Genomic DNA, 13,960 nt, shown 5'->3' on the forward strand with positions numbered 1-13,960 from the left:
CTTTCATTCAACAAGCCTCAGCACCTACTTCGTGCGGGGCCTGTGGCTTAGCTGCTTCCCGCAGCCAATCGGAGGGCGCAGGCCAGGGTCCCACCTCCCCCTCCTGAAGTCCCCGTGGGAGCCAGAACAGCTACCTGTGTCCTGCCCAAAGACAGGAGCTCCAGAGCACTCCTGTTTCCCATTAGGTGCGACACATTCCTTCCAAACACCGGGCGGGTGGCCTGGCAGGCTCCTCGGGCCGGCCTCCCTGCCTTCCTGTTCCCAGGGTCTCTCTTGCCCTCCAGGCTGCTGTCACCTGAGGACAAGTCAGGCTAACAGTCCCAGTCAGCTGACCGGGACTGGACTCTGCAGAGGTCCTGCCACCCCTGCAGCTCCCACACTGGGCCCTGGGAGACCTGGTCTCGCCTTTGCCCCACCCCCAGAGCTCTCCTCCCAGGGACGAACCTTCTTGTCCCTCCTCCTCTGGGGGTGTGCCTCCTCTCTGTCCCCCCAACCAGGCATCCCTGGATTTCTGACCCCTGGGACCTGGGAGGGGGCCACAATGCTCCCCCTTAGAACATGAGAGCCAGACAAGGGCCTGTTACTGTGAAATGAAAGCATTTCACCATCTGCCCGTCAGGGTCTTTGCCAGCTGATCGATGCTAAGTGAGCAGTTACTGTGTACACTTTGGGAATACAAAGACTAAGGTGGCTTTGCTTTGAGAAGTGAAGAAGGCACGTTAGCGGAGCCAGTCAGCTAATGATTCCAGCAGGGATACGGGGCCCAAACCAGTAGCTGTGACCTCGAAGAGGCAGCCTGTCTATTGGGTTCTGGGCTGGACTCCTAAGGCCTGTGGCCTGGGTCCAGATCTTCACTCTGCGTCCGACCAGCCGTGCGGCTGGGGCAGGTCACTTAGCCTGTCCTGCCTCAGTTTCCTGATCCAAATAACAGGAAAGACATCAAGTGGCTTGGTGCACTGTTGTATTACGTTGATTAACACAGATAAAGGATTTAGAACATGGTGGTCCCAGGGCCTCACAGAGTGGGTATTGGCTGTCATCATCATATCGTCATCATCATTGTCATCACCATCGTTGTCATCACTGTTGGCCCTGTCACCATCCTCAGCATTTGGAGGCAAGGGGCGCATCAGCGGGCTGGGGATCTTTCACAGAGGTGGGTCTTGAGTTAGACCTCAAAGCAGAGGGACCTGGCTGCATGCCTACACCATTAACACTTACATGGCCCTTCCTCTGTTCTTTACACACATTACAGAGGGTTTACTGAGAAAGAGTGGGAATTGGGTGCCAGCCAAACAAAGAGTTGTGCATGGAAATACAGAAGAGGGCTCAGGGATGTTCACGAGCCCATAAAGTATAGACGGAGTTAAGGATTGGCGTTCCAGTAGAAGCGCCTGCCAGTTCTTCTCGTGCCGGCTTTCTAGAAGGAGTGACATGATGGGACACCCCTTCTCACCCCCAGCCTCGCTCTTCTACCCCCGCCCCCACTTCCACAGGCTCTCAATGGACTGACGGTCCAGACCTTAACCACTCAGCAGAGCTATTATGATCCATCAGGTGAAAAACATCGTTCACTTTTCAAAGTGGTGTGTGTGATTTTCACCATTGACTGTAACAGCAACAGAGGATCATTTCAGCTGGCTGAGCGCATAGTCTGTGTGTGCTAAACTTCCCTAAGCGTGGATTTACACAATGAAGCAATTAGCCCCCTGGGACCCACTCAGTGCCGCGGCGTACATAGCGTGTGTTTCATAGACGGGCTAATAAGCAGGTGCCAGAACCATTGCTCAGGACTCACCGTCGGTCTGGAGACCATTGAACACTCAGAGACTGTCTTCCCAAAGCCTTCCATGGTGAGGGGGGGCCCCAGCGATCACACACCCAGCCAGCAAACAGGGTGATGTTCTGCTCTTCTGCCACCAGCCAGTGAAGGAAGAAAGCAGAGGCGGGACCTCCCTGGTGGTTCAGTGGTTAACACTCCACGCTCCCAACGCAGGGGGCCCGGGTTCGATCCCTGGTCAGGGAACAAGATCCCACACGCCGCAGAGAAGATCCCCCATGCCGCAGCTAAGACCCAGCGCAGCCAAATAAGTAAATAAATAAATTAAAATATTTAAAAAATGAAAAAGCAGAGGAGCTGCCCAAGGAGGCATGTGCCCCCTTGCTTCTGCCTCCTTCCCACATTGACAGACTGTGCCCGTGGGTCTCGAGCAATCATCAGAACACAGACGAGAAAGCATCCGGGCTCCACTGCTGTGGTCATGGACACAGGATTGTGGTCTTGAATAAGAGCGCCGGGGTCGCGATGGTTGCGTTGTCTGAAAGTGTTTCAGGACCCGCCTGGCTCCTTGCCTCAGTCTCTCCATTCCCCACCAGAGAGTCTCCTGGGTCCTCCGTGGAGAGCTCAACCTGGCCCCAGGGGCTGGTCACCCTGTCCCTAGACGGGACACTTCAAGGAACCCCAGGCCGGGCTCCACTCAAGATCCTCGAGACAGAGACCTGAGGAACTTACAATTCTGAGAGAAAAAAGCAGATATAAAGTTACACATACAGCAGAGATGAAGCTCACCTGGGTAGAAAGAAAGAAATATGCCCACCTGTCAGCCAGGGTGACCTCTCAGGGTGAGTCGTTTCCTAATTCTTTGCATTTTCTAAAATTTTCTTCCATGAACAAGCGAGAAATAATGAGTTCCCTCCTGCGACTGACACCTGTTCTTTCTTCCCTCTCAGATTCCTCCCCCACCCCGCCTATGTTACTGCCCCCCACCCCGCCCAGCCCTGCCACCCACTCCATGCAATTCCACTTGGACGTCCCTGCTTCTCCAAGTCACAGGGGCTCATGAGGCAGCCTGGCCAGAGACAGATGTGGTCCCTGGTGGGGCAGGAGGGCCTGTCAGCTGGGCAGAGCTGGATGCTGGGAGAAAGATAATTTCTCTTTGGGGGACTCAAGCGCAGAGGATCACCTAAGCCTGGAGCTGCCGATTGTGCGGCTGCACAGAGAAAGCCTGCTTCAGAATGCAGCCAACGAATGAGAAAACAGAGCTGAGGGACAGAGACCGAGTCTTGGGGACGTCACTTAAGCCCCAAGGTCAGCATGACCAAAGCCAGCCTTGCAAGTTCTTTTTACTGAACCAATAACTGTCCTTCCGGCCCGAGCAAGTCTGGGTGGGTGATGCCACCCCTTGCCATGGGAAGATTCCTGATGGCACTGCCTTACAGGGCTGTGGTGCAGTGACACTGCTTAGAAACACAAGGTGCACCCACCGGGGTGGCCGACAGGTGTCCCGGGTGCCAAAGGCCACTCACAGATGGGTTTTGTTGGCCCACATGGGATTAAAAATTTGAGTCAACACTTTAGAATCTGGATTTTGTCTATAACTCTAGATTTTCTGTGTCTCTGAAAAAAATCACAAGACCTGGCAACACTGGGCTTATGTCCTACATGGCAACGTTTACCTGGAGCTGCAAAGGGGCTGCCCTTTTGGTTGGGGCATTCATTCTCTAACGGCTAACACGCCTCCTTATTTTCTCCCCAACACTGTGGCTGGATGTCAGTTAGCATTTGTAATTGGCCTGCAGGACTGACGGCCCCCAATGAATCCCCCCTCCTGGGCTCTGTGCCCCTGTGTGGCCCCGCCCATGCTTACACCTGCCAGGCCATGTGACTTGCTTTAGCCAATGAGACACCAGCGTGTAACAAAAGCAGAGGCTTGATGAGCCTTGGCGTTGGGGTTGGTCCTCTTTGAAGATGGGGCTGGAATGAGACACCACAGGGGGAAGAGGCCAGAGAGCGAGGAAGTGCTTATAGGATGAGAGAGACGCATCAACAAATATGGAATCTACTTCTGAAAAGGCTGCCATTGGCCAAATCTAGGATGATTTGAGCATAAAAATAAATAATGGTACCAATAATTAAAATCCAATGACTATAATAGGAAAGCGTAAATCCATACAGATATAAATAAGTAAAATGAATACATCAAGAGTTAATGATGAATGGAGATCCTTGCAGAGTTTCAAAGAACCTCCCTACAAAAATGGCAGAAAACCAGGGAAAGGAATAACTCTTATTATAAAAGAGAAGCCTGGCAGGTACCACCTGCATCCCATGGTCAAGGAAATATCATGGATGGGGCCAACTGAAAGCACCAGCCACCCGTGGATGCAGCGAGGAAAATAAGGCAGCGTTTCTGTGATTGTTTTACCAAGTCGTCTAGCTGCTTGAGTAGGAGGGAGGGCAAACAAAGAGAATTACAGGAGAAGAAAAAAGAAATCACTTAGTAGTTCGAAAGTATTATCCTCCCAAGAGAACTGGAAACACGTCCACACACAACCCTGTACATGAATGTTCATAACAGCAAAATATTCATGATCGCCCCAAAGTGGAAACAACCCAAAAGTCCAGATGCAGTAAGTGTACCCAGACATTCCTCAATACAAAGGAATGAAGTACTGACATTTGCTACAACATGGATGAACCTCAAAAACAATACGCTCGGTGAAGGTCTTGCCTGGGTCACTGTCATAACCTCCTGACCTCATGGCGGCTTCCTGTCTCACCTCACAACCCGCCGTTTCCCACGTAGCAGCGAGCAAGCTTTTAAAAACATAAGTCATACTGTGTCATTTTCCTCCCTTCAGTTCTCCAGGAGCTCTCCAGATAATTACTAGGATAAAATTCAAGCCCCTCCCCGTGGCCCACCAGGGGCCGAGCGACCAGGCTTCTCCCCAGGTTCCAACTGCTCCTTTCCCCACTTCCCTGGCTCAGCAGGTGGCAGCCGCATAGCCTCCTTCCTTCTCACCAAACACGCCAAGCCCTTTCCCACCTCAGGGCCTTTGCACTTGCTGTGAGAAGCACTCTAAGTTGCCCACCCCACCTCTCCACCCCCTCACAAGCCACCTCTGCTGAAATATGCCCACCTGTCAGCCAGAGTGAGCTCTCAGAGTAAGTCGTTTCCTAATTCTTTGCATTTTCCAAGAATTAGGAAATTCTTGGAAATTTCCTAATTTCCACCTTGGAACCACCTAATGGGGTGGTTCCAAGATACCACTCCATTTCCTTCCTTCCTAGCAGCTGGTCATCTGCAGTTGTTACATCTATTCATGTATTTGCTGCATCTTTCCCAACCAGACACAACATCTCCATGAGTTCAGGGACCTGTTCTGTCCTGTCTGCACCATGTCACCAAGGCCCAATGCATACCTGGCATACAGTCATACAGAGCTCAATAAATATTTGTCCAGTGAATGAAATAACCAAGAGCTGATCATGTCTTATAACCTTTACAGCACTTATTACAGCATGTTCATTTATTTATTTACTTGTTTAGTTATTTACTTGTTGACTGTGGCTCTGCCCTGCCTAGAATGTAAACTCCATGAAGGTAAGAACCCTCTACGTCTCAGTTCCCACCACACTCACAGCGCCCAGAGCAGTTCCAGGCACAGAGCAGACTATTAATGGACAGTTGCTGAACACTGGGTGACTGTTGATGAAATCTTACCATTTTATCAAATTCCTGAAAAAAGAAATATATCTTTTTACTAGGCTCCTGAGACAGCATTCGGAGTTACTCTGCTGGGTAGCACAGAAGCTAGGCTTCACCTGCGCCCCATCAACAACAGCTGAGGGCTGCTTCTGGGGCATTAACTCTCCTGCACTTCCCGCTTGGCTTGTCCAGTGGCCAGGCCCAGTACAGTCTAAGAGCCCGGGGAAAAAGGCATCAGGACTTGAGTCTCAGGGGCCTCTGGTCAGCAGCTCTCAGTATGTAGAGACAAGGACTGAGGGAAAGGCAGGAAGCCAGCAGCAACAAACACAGCCTAATTCTATTTAGTGAAAATCAGAACAAAAATATGAGAAATCCGATCCACTTCGGTTCCACCCAGGTTCTTTAATCCTTAACTATCAACTCAATGTTAAATGTGGCCACTTGTATGATGGGAAGTCCAAAGATACTGATGTGGTGGGGTCTTGGTACAGAAGCTGGCTGACCATGTACCAAAGATGGCGCGCCAAGTTTCTGCTGGTACATGAGCTGTTTCTACCACCTTAATCCCTTCCTTTCGGGTTGAAAGAGTCCATGCCCTGAATCAGGAGCTGGAAAGGGCATACCAAGCCTACCCTAAAATAGTCTGCCCTATTTTATCCCTCGTGCCAATGTGCAGTTAGCATGTGGGGAAGAAAATGGGCCAGGCCTTGATACACCTCATTTCAAAGACTGCCAGCCACTCTAACAGAATCTAATCCTCCTCTTAGCTCTTACACATACAAACCCCAAGGTGCTAGAGTTGTGATGTAACTTGCTTCCTTCAAAAGTGATTAGAGCAAACTTACTCACTAGGGAAAGGCAACAAAGGAGGAGAAAAGATAGTCTAAATATCTTGGGCACATCCCTTGAGATGTAATTAGTGTATCTTGGTAATCATTCATTTTTAGCTCTGTCATAATTTTCAGCAGCAGGTTAAGCTGCTGAAAATGAAGTGACAGCTACTAATTAGCACATAGATTCAGCAAGTAATGATAAGAAATAGGAAAAAAATTGGTTTGGGGAATGGAAGGTATAAATCATCCTGTACATCGATTCCCACCATAACTGTAACAGTCTGGCTATTGAGCTTAAGGGAGGTCAGCCTGCTGACCAATGGCCTGGTTGCCGCACTGAGAGCCTGGCATGCTGCTACCACTGGTGACAGGGCAGTACAAGATCATCCTCTTCTGGGCGAAGCCTTCCCACACAAGCTCAGCCCAGAGTCACTTTCCCGTTCTCTGAATTCTGAGACCTGCCAATGATGAGTTCATCTCGCCCCATCCCGGGATACAGTTTTGCTCTTGCCTTCTATCATTGCTAAACTCAGACTGTCGTTTAACTTCTACTGTCACTTTTAAATATTCCCAATGAAAATATAAATTCGAGGGTTAGAGACCACAGCCATTCCCTACGTATCCAGAATTGAGTCCCGGTATCCATAGAGTTACTTAAGAAATCATGACAACTGTAATTGAGGGATGTATTACCTTCCTGCAGAAAAGACACTTAGCCCATCGAATGGGAACTTGTATATCATGAGCTTCAGGTGATTCAGAACTGAGGCTGTGGAACAGCAACTGACCAGTGCACAGGGATGGAGGGGCCACTGAAACAATCTCAGGGTCATGGAGGCTGAAACCCAACATTGACTCATGGAGAGTGATTGTGGTGATGGAAATGAGAGCTAGACATTCCTTGTTTGAACTAAATGTCTTTTTTCAAATATCCATAAAACTTCACTAGTCTCATTTGGACTCTAATGAAAGTAACTGCTTTGCCTTCATGGTCTAGCCCTTTTGGATACAGTGAAAGATCAATAGAGAAATCCTGAGTGATCCTGATTTGCACCATGGAGACAAGCTTGGGTGTGTGTACTTGGATCTCTTCCATCAGGCAATGTCTTAGAGGACTGTTCATTCTTTCAAACATCAAATATGTACTGAGTCCTAACAACGGGTAAGGGATGGTGCTAGACGCCACGTGGGGAAGGGTGGGTCTAGTGGGTGGAAAGGAGGATGGACAGATGACTCAAAGATCAAGCCTGACCTCGAGACACTTAGAGATGAAATTGGCACATAAATAACTACAATTCTCAGACTTCCCTGGTGGCGCAGTGGTTAAGAATCCACCTGCCTATGCAGGAGACACAGGTTCGAGCCCCGGTCCGGGAAGATCCCACATGCTGTGACACAACTAAGCCCATGTGCCACAGCTACTGAGCCTGCGCTCTAGAGCCTGTGTGCCACAACTACTGAGCCCATGTGCCTAGAGCCCGTGCTCTGCAACAAGAGAAGCCACCGCAATGAGAAGCCCGCGCACTGCAACGAAGAGCAGCCCCTGCTCGCCAAAACTAGAGAAAGCCCAACACACAGCAACAAAGACCCAACACAGCCATAAATAAATAAATAAATAAATTAATTAATTAATTAATTAAAAAATAACTACAATTCTATAGGGAATGATAAGGGGCCTGAGAAGTTCAGAGAAAGTTCTTGGAAGCACCAAGAAAATGTGAAAGTAACTGAAATACAATGACATTGTGTAGACTACCTCTCAGAACTTCTAGCTGGAAAGCATTGAAACTAGAGAACCCTCTGGAACCAGGTAAGTGTCCATTTAGGGTCCCTTAATCATTTCATTCATTGATTTAAATACACTGTTTGTTTACTATGTATCTGGATACATTGTGTTTATTTATATTATATTTGAATACATTCTATTTATCAATTTAAATACATTGTATTTATTGATTTAAGGATCATAGTGAGTAGATATTGTGCACACATCATGTAAAAGTTGATGTTCCATGACAAATAAAATTACTTGAAGTGGTTGCAAATGTGCCAATGCTTAAATGGCCTCAGTGGTTCTTCTCCAACAAGGGAGAGTGATATTTAAGGACCTTGGCTCAGGCATCCACTAAACAAAGATTCAGTGCTAAACTGGGAGCAGGTCCCAGAGAGTTTCCTGTGGCTCAGAGTGCAGGCTCCAGATGCCAGCTGCAGCTCAGACATGGCCTCAGATACTCAACTGTGACAAGGGCAATCAGCTCAGTATCTCATGCCTCAGTTTCCTTACCCTTTCAGGTTGTTATGAGGATTACATGAGCCAACATGTAGAGGTGGAGAGGGCTTCACATATCTTAGCTCGTCACTACCATCATCACCACCATCACCACCATCATCATCACCACCATCACCGCCATCATCACCATCACCATGATCATCATCACCACCATCATCATCACCATCATCTCATCACCACCATCATCATCATCACCATGATCATCACCATCATTATCATCATCACCATCATCATCTCATCACCACCATCATCACCATGATCATCACCATCTTCACCATCATCATCATCTCATCACCACCACCACCATCATCATCATCATCACCATCATTCATCACCATCATCATCGTCTCATCATCACCACCATCATCACCACCACCACCACCATCACCATCATCACCATTACCATCATCAGGACTGAGGCAGACTCTGTCCTGATAGCTCCCAGCACAAAGACTAGCAGGCAGGGAAAGAGGAGAAAAGTCCAGAAGCAGCAAATCCAAGCTGATTTTAAACCTATAATCCTGAACAAGAAGTATGTGAGACTGTTCTTTCCTTTCTCCAAAAGATGGCAAAGTCAGGAGACTGGCTGTCTTCAGTCTTGGGAGAAAGGGTGGGGGGGCAGCAGTGTGGGGCAGGGGAAGGATGCTCAGGACAAACTTGGCAGTGCCCTTCAAGAGCAATGCGTGAAGCCCATGACGAGGGACCTTCTGTTCTCACCCTCTCTCTCCTGAGGCCTGCGGCTAACCTGGGCACCAAGGCAGAGCTGACTGGGTCTGGCTGCAAAGCAGGGAGAGTTGATTGGATTTTTCTGGCAGAAAGTATGAACTCTGATTGGCTTAGATTGGAAATCAGTGGAAAAAGAAAAAAGGCAGGGCGGCGGAGGGGGGATATCTGGTCTTGGTGTGAATGGGAAAAAACATTTTTGAAATAAAATCTAAACCCCTGCTATGGTCACAAAGAAAAGAAAAATGGTTGACGAAAGTCACATACAATTCTTTTTTTAGAAAATAAATTTATTTATTTTTTAAATTTTTGGCTGCATTGGGTCTTCATTGCTGAGCGTGGGCTTTCTCTAGTTGCGGCGAGTTGGGGGCTACTCTTCGTTGCGGTGCGTGGGCTTCTCATTGTGGTTTCTTGTCTTGTTGCAGAACACAGGCTCTAGGCGCGCAGGCTTCAGTAGTTGTGGCACGTGGTCTCAGCAGTTGTGCCTCACAGGCTCTAGAGCGCAGGCCCAGTAGTTTTGGCGCATGGGCTTAGGTGTTCCGCGGCATGTGGGATCTTCCTAGACCAGGGCTTGAACCTGTATCCCCTGCATTGGCAGGCAGATTCTTAACCACTGTGCCACCAGGGAAGTCCCCCACATACATTTCTTTTTATATTAAAGACTTTGCCATGCACTTAATTTGCAATGATTGTTAAAAAATTATTCAGAGACACTTGTTAAAGACGGTAGGGCAGGCTTTATTCAGGACCATCATGATATGTACAGGGACCACTGCAGTCGGGGGAAAGAGGTTGGGCTCTGCTCTGAATACAGGGTGGGCAGGTGGGGATTTAGAGCCAAGGAGAGGTAGGAGTCAGTGGATGGAAAATGACTAAGAGGAAACATCAGGGGTAAGGGGGATTCTGGCGAAGCCAACCTAACAGGATTCTTGCTGAAGACAGGCCAGCCTGTTTAGGCATCACCTGGTGTGGAGTCAGGGGGTGGGGGGGTGGTGAGGAACCAGATCAGATTATCGAGGGTGATCAAGTATCAAGGATGGGGGTTCTGGTTAAATCGACTTAGCAGGGTGCTTGCCAAAGCTAGATTTAACAGGGACCCCCAGATTGGCCTAGGAGGAGGTTTAGGAGCCTGACTAAAGTTTGACCAAAGAATTTTTATCATGGTAGAATGTCTTCTTTTCAAAAAAACGTAATATTAAGAGACCCTATGAGACAAACTACATTTTACAGCTAAGTAATCTGCAAAAAAAGACAAGATAAATGAAAAAGATAAACTATAAAGAAAAGATAAGATAAACTAGTTTCAAAAATATCTTGAACTAAATTTGTTCAAAGGTAGAATGTTAACCTGTGTGCTAGTTAAATAATGCTTTGAAATTTTAACTTTCAAACGAAACGCTTCAAGGATGGAAAAATACAAAAGAATGCATAAAAATAAAGCAGACAGAAAAGGACAAACGTATGATTCCATTTCTATAGGTCCTATAATCGGCGAATTCATAGAGACAGAAAGTTTAATAGAGGTTGCCAGGGGCTGGGGGAGGGGGAATGGAGAGGGAGTGTTTAATGGGGAGAGAGTTTCTGTTTGGGCAGATTTAAAAATTCTGGAAATGGAGAGTGGTAAGATTGTACAATATTGCGAATGTACTTAATGACACTGCATTGTACACTTAAAAATGGTTAAAATGATCAATTTTTGTTATATTTTGCCACAATAAAAGTTATCAATTAAAAAAATACAGGACTTCCCTGGTGGAGCAGTGGTTAAGAATCTGCCTGCCAGTGCAGGGGACACAGGTTCGATCCCTTGTCCAGGAAGATCCCACATGCCACAGAGCAACTAAGCCCATGCACCACAACTACTGAGCCTGCACTCCAGAGCCCACGAGCCACAACTATTGAGCCCATGTGCCACAACTACTGAGCCTGCGCGCCTGGAGCCCGTGCTCCACAACAAGAGAAGCCGCCACAATGAGAAGCCCGTGCACTGCAACAAAGAGTAGCCCCTGCTGTCCACAACTAGAGAGAGCCTGCGTGCAGCAACGAAGACCCAACCCAGCCATAAATAAATAAATAATAAAATAATAAATAATTAAAAAGATATATTCATAAAAAAATACATAAGTACAGGGCTGTTGAATACCACCGTGCCATTTTGCACCCTTGGACTTGTGCAGTGCACAACCTGTATATGGCATCCCTGTCCAGACATTCTATTTCCTGATAAAAAGATAGTAGTATTTGTATTCATATATTTTTTTCTTTAAGGCAAGACCCCAAGTTGACTTTTGTTTCAGAAAGAAAGAGAGGAAGGAAGGAAGAGAGGGAGGGAGGGAGGGAGGGAGGGAGGAAGGAAAGTTCATCAGTGCACCAAAAAGAGCAAGTTGCATTCAGAGATAATAGGTGTGAGAGGAAGCAAATCAGGGAATCTTTAAGCAGAGGAAATGGATAAAAGTAGCTGAATACGGCAGGTTATGTTTCGGTGTGGAGTCAACCAGAATTTTTCTGTTTAAAAATGGGATCTGAGGGGCTTCCCTGGTGGCGCAGTGGTTGAGAGTCCGCCTGCCGATGCAGGGGACGCGGGTTCGTGCCCCAGTCCGGGAGGATCCCGCGTGCCGTGGAGCGGCTGGGCCCGTGGGCCATGGCCGCTGGGCCTGCGCGTCGGGAGCCTGTGCTCCACAGTGGGAGGGGCCACAGCAGTGAGAAGCCCACATACCGCAAAAAAAAAAAAAAAAAGGGATCTGAGAGAAAGGGACGAATCAAAGATGCCCTAGCTAGTGGCAGTGCTGTCCACAGGGACAGGGGAGGCTAGGAGAGAAGCAGCGGCAGGATGGGGCTGGTGCAGGGGAGAAACAGTTGGGTGTTGGCAGCATTAACTTTGAGAAGCCTTTAGACATCCAAATGGCAATAATGAGAAGGCAGTTGGATATGAGTCTAGAATTCCTGAGAAAGGTCAGGGCAGGACATATACATTTTTGAGTCAAAGTTAAAGGGATACATGAGATCACTGGAGAGTGTAGGTAAAAAAAGAGGAAAGAGCAGAGGGCAGAGCCCTAGGGAACTCCAACATTTAGAGATCTGGTGGAGAAGGCGCAGTCTCTGAGGCAGGAAGGGATCCAGACAAGTGCAGTATCATAGTGGCCTCCAGAAGGAAGTATTTCAAGGAGAGAGCAGTCAACCATGGCAAAGGATGCTGAGACTTGGTAACTCTGGGTGTGGGAAATGGGGCAGTTCTCATTTAATTACATCTCTGTTCTCCATAAAACATGAGGCAGTCATCAACTAAGTAGTGTTAGATATAAGGACAGATGAAAAGCTACATAATAGTATGAAAGTAAATTTACTAGGGAAGTGTAGCAGGATTGTCTGGCAGTTCTGAGTTCCCATTTGAGAGCTGCGGTAAATAAATGAAAAAGAAGTACCCACCTCATTCCATGAGGCCAGTATCACCATAATATTAAAACCAGTCAAAGACATCCTGAGAATAGAAAACTATAGACCCATGTCTCTTTTGAATATTATGTAACAGTCCTCAACAAAACACTGGCAAATTGAATCCAGAAACATGTAAAATGGATTATGCACCATGACCAAAATGGGATTTATCCCAGAATCAATTGGGATTCTTATCCCAGGAATGCAAGTTTGTTTTAACATCTCAAAATCAATTAATATATCGTATCAACAGAATAAAGGACAAAAAACACACGATCATCTCAATAAACACAGAAAAGGCATTTGACAAAAGTCACTTTTTTATAAAAATGTTTGGCAAACTGAGAATAGAAAGGAACTTCCTCAACTTGATAAAGAGTATCAGTGAAAAACCCACAGTTACATCAGACTTAATGACGAAAGGCTGAATCCCCCTAGGATTCCCCCAGGGTCAGGAACAAAACTGGGATGTTTTCCCTTGCTACCTCCTTTCAACATTTTTACTAGAGGTTCCAGGCAGGGAAGTTAGGCAGTAAAAAGAAATAAAAGCCATTCAGATCAGAAATGAAAGGGTATGGGACTTCCCTGGTGGTCCAGTGGTAAAGAATCCGCCTTACAATGTAGGGGATGTGGGTTCAATCCCCGGTCAGTGAACTAAGACCCCACATGCTGGGGGGCAACTAAACCAGTGCACCGCAACTACTGAGCTCATGTGCCTCAACTAGAGAGCCTGTGTGCCGCAAACTACAGAGCCCACGCGCTCTGAAACCCGCGCGCCACTACTACAGAGTCCACGCATCCTGGAGTCTGAGCACCACAACTAGAGAGAAGCTGGCGCGCCAAAACAAAGGGCCCGCACGCTGCAACTCAAGATCCCTCATGCCTCAACGAAGATCCCGCGTGCTGCAATGAAGACCTGACACATTCTGCGTTGGCAGAAGGATTCTTAACCACTGCACTGCCAGGGAAGCCCAATAAATCTTTTTTTTTTTTTAAAAAAGGAAATGAAATGAAAGGGTAAAACTATTTGTATTCACAAACATGATCTTATATGTAGAAAATCCTAAGGAATCCACAAAAACTATTAGAACTAATAAACAAGTTCAGCAAAGCTACAGAATACAAGATGAATGTACAAAAATCTACTGTATATCTATACACTACCAACCAGTGAAAAATCTGAAAATGAG

The 13,960-nt window shown here is 47.3% G+C and overlaps 1 long non-coding RNA gene across 1 annotated transcript in view; it reads right to left on the reverse strand.

Moving 5' to 3' along the window:
- Positions 1 to 851: 851 nt before the first annotated feature.
- Positions 852 to 13,960, reverse strand: part of LOC309812212 — a 44,313-nt gene continuing 31,204 nt past the window's right edge. Inside the window, exons 4-5 of the long non-coding RNA XR_014295301.1 lie at positions 2,598 to 2,661; positions 852 to 2,516 (exon numbers count right to left, since the gene is read on the reverse strand). This is a non-coding gene — a long non-coding RNA (uncharacterized lncRNA). The remainder of the gene's footprint in view (positions 2,517 to 2,597; positions 2,662 to 13,960) is intronic.

Source organism: Mesoplodon mirus (genome assembly GCF_964341445.2).
Source record: "Mesoplodon mirus genome assembly, chromosome: 11".
Classification (NCBI taxonomy): Eukaryota; Metazoa; Chordata; class Mammalia; order Artiodactyla; family Ziphiidae; genus Mesoplodon; species Mesoplodon mirus.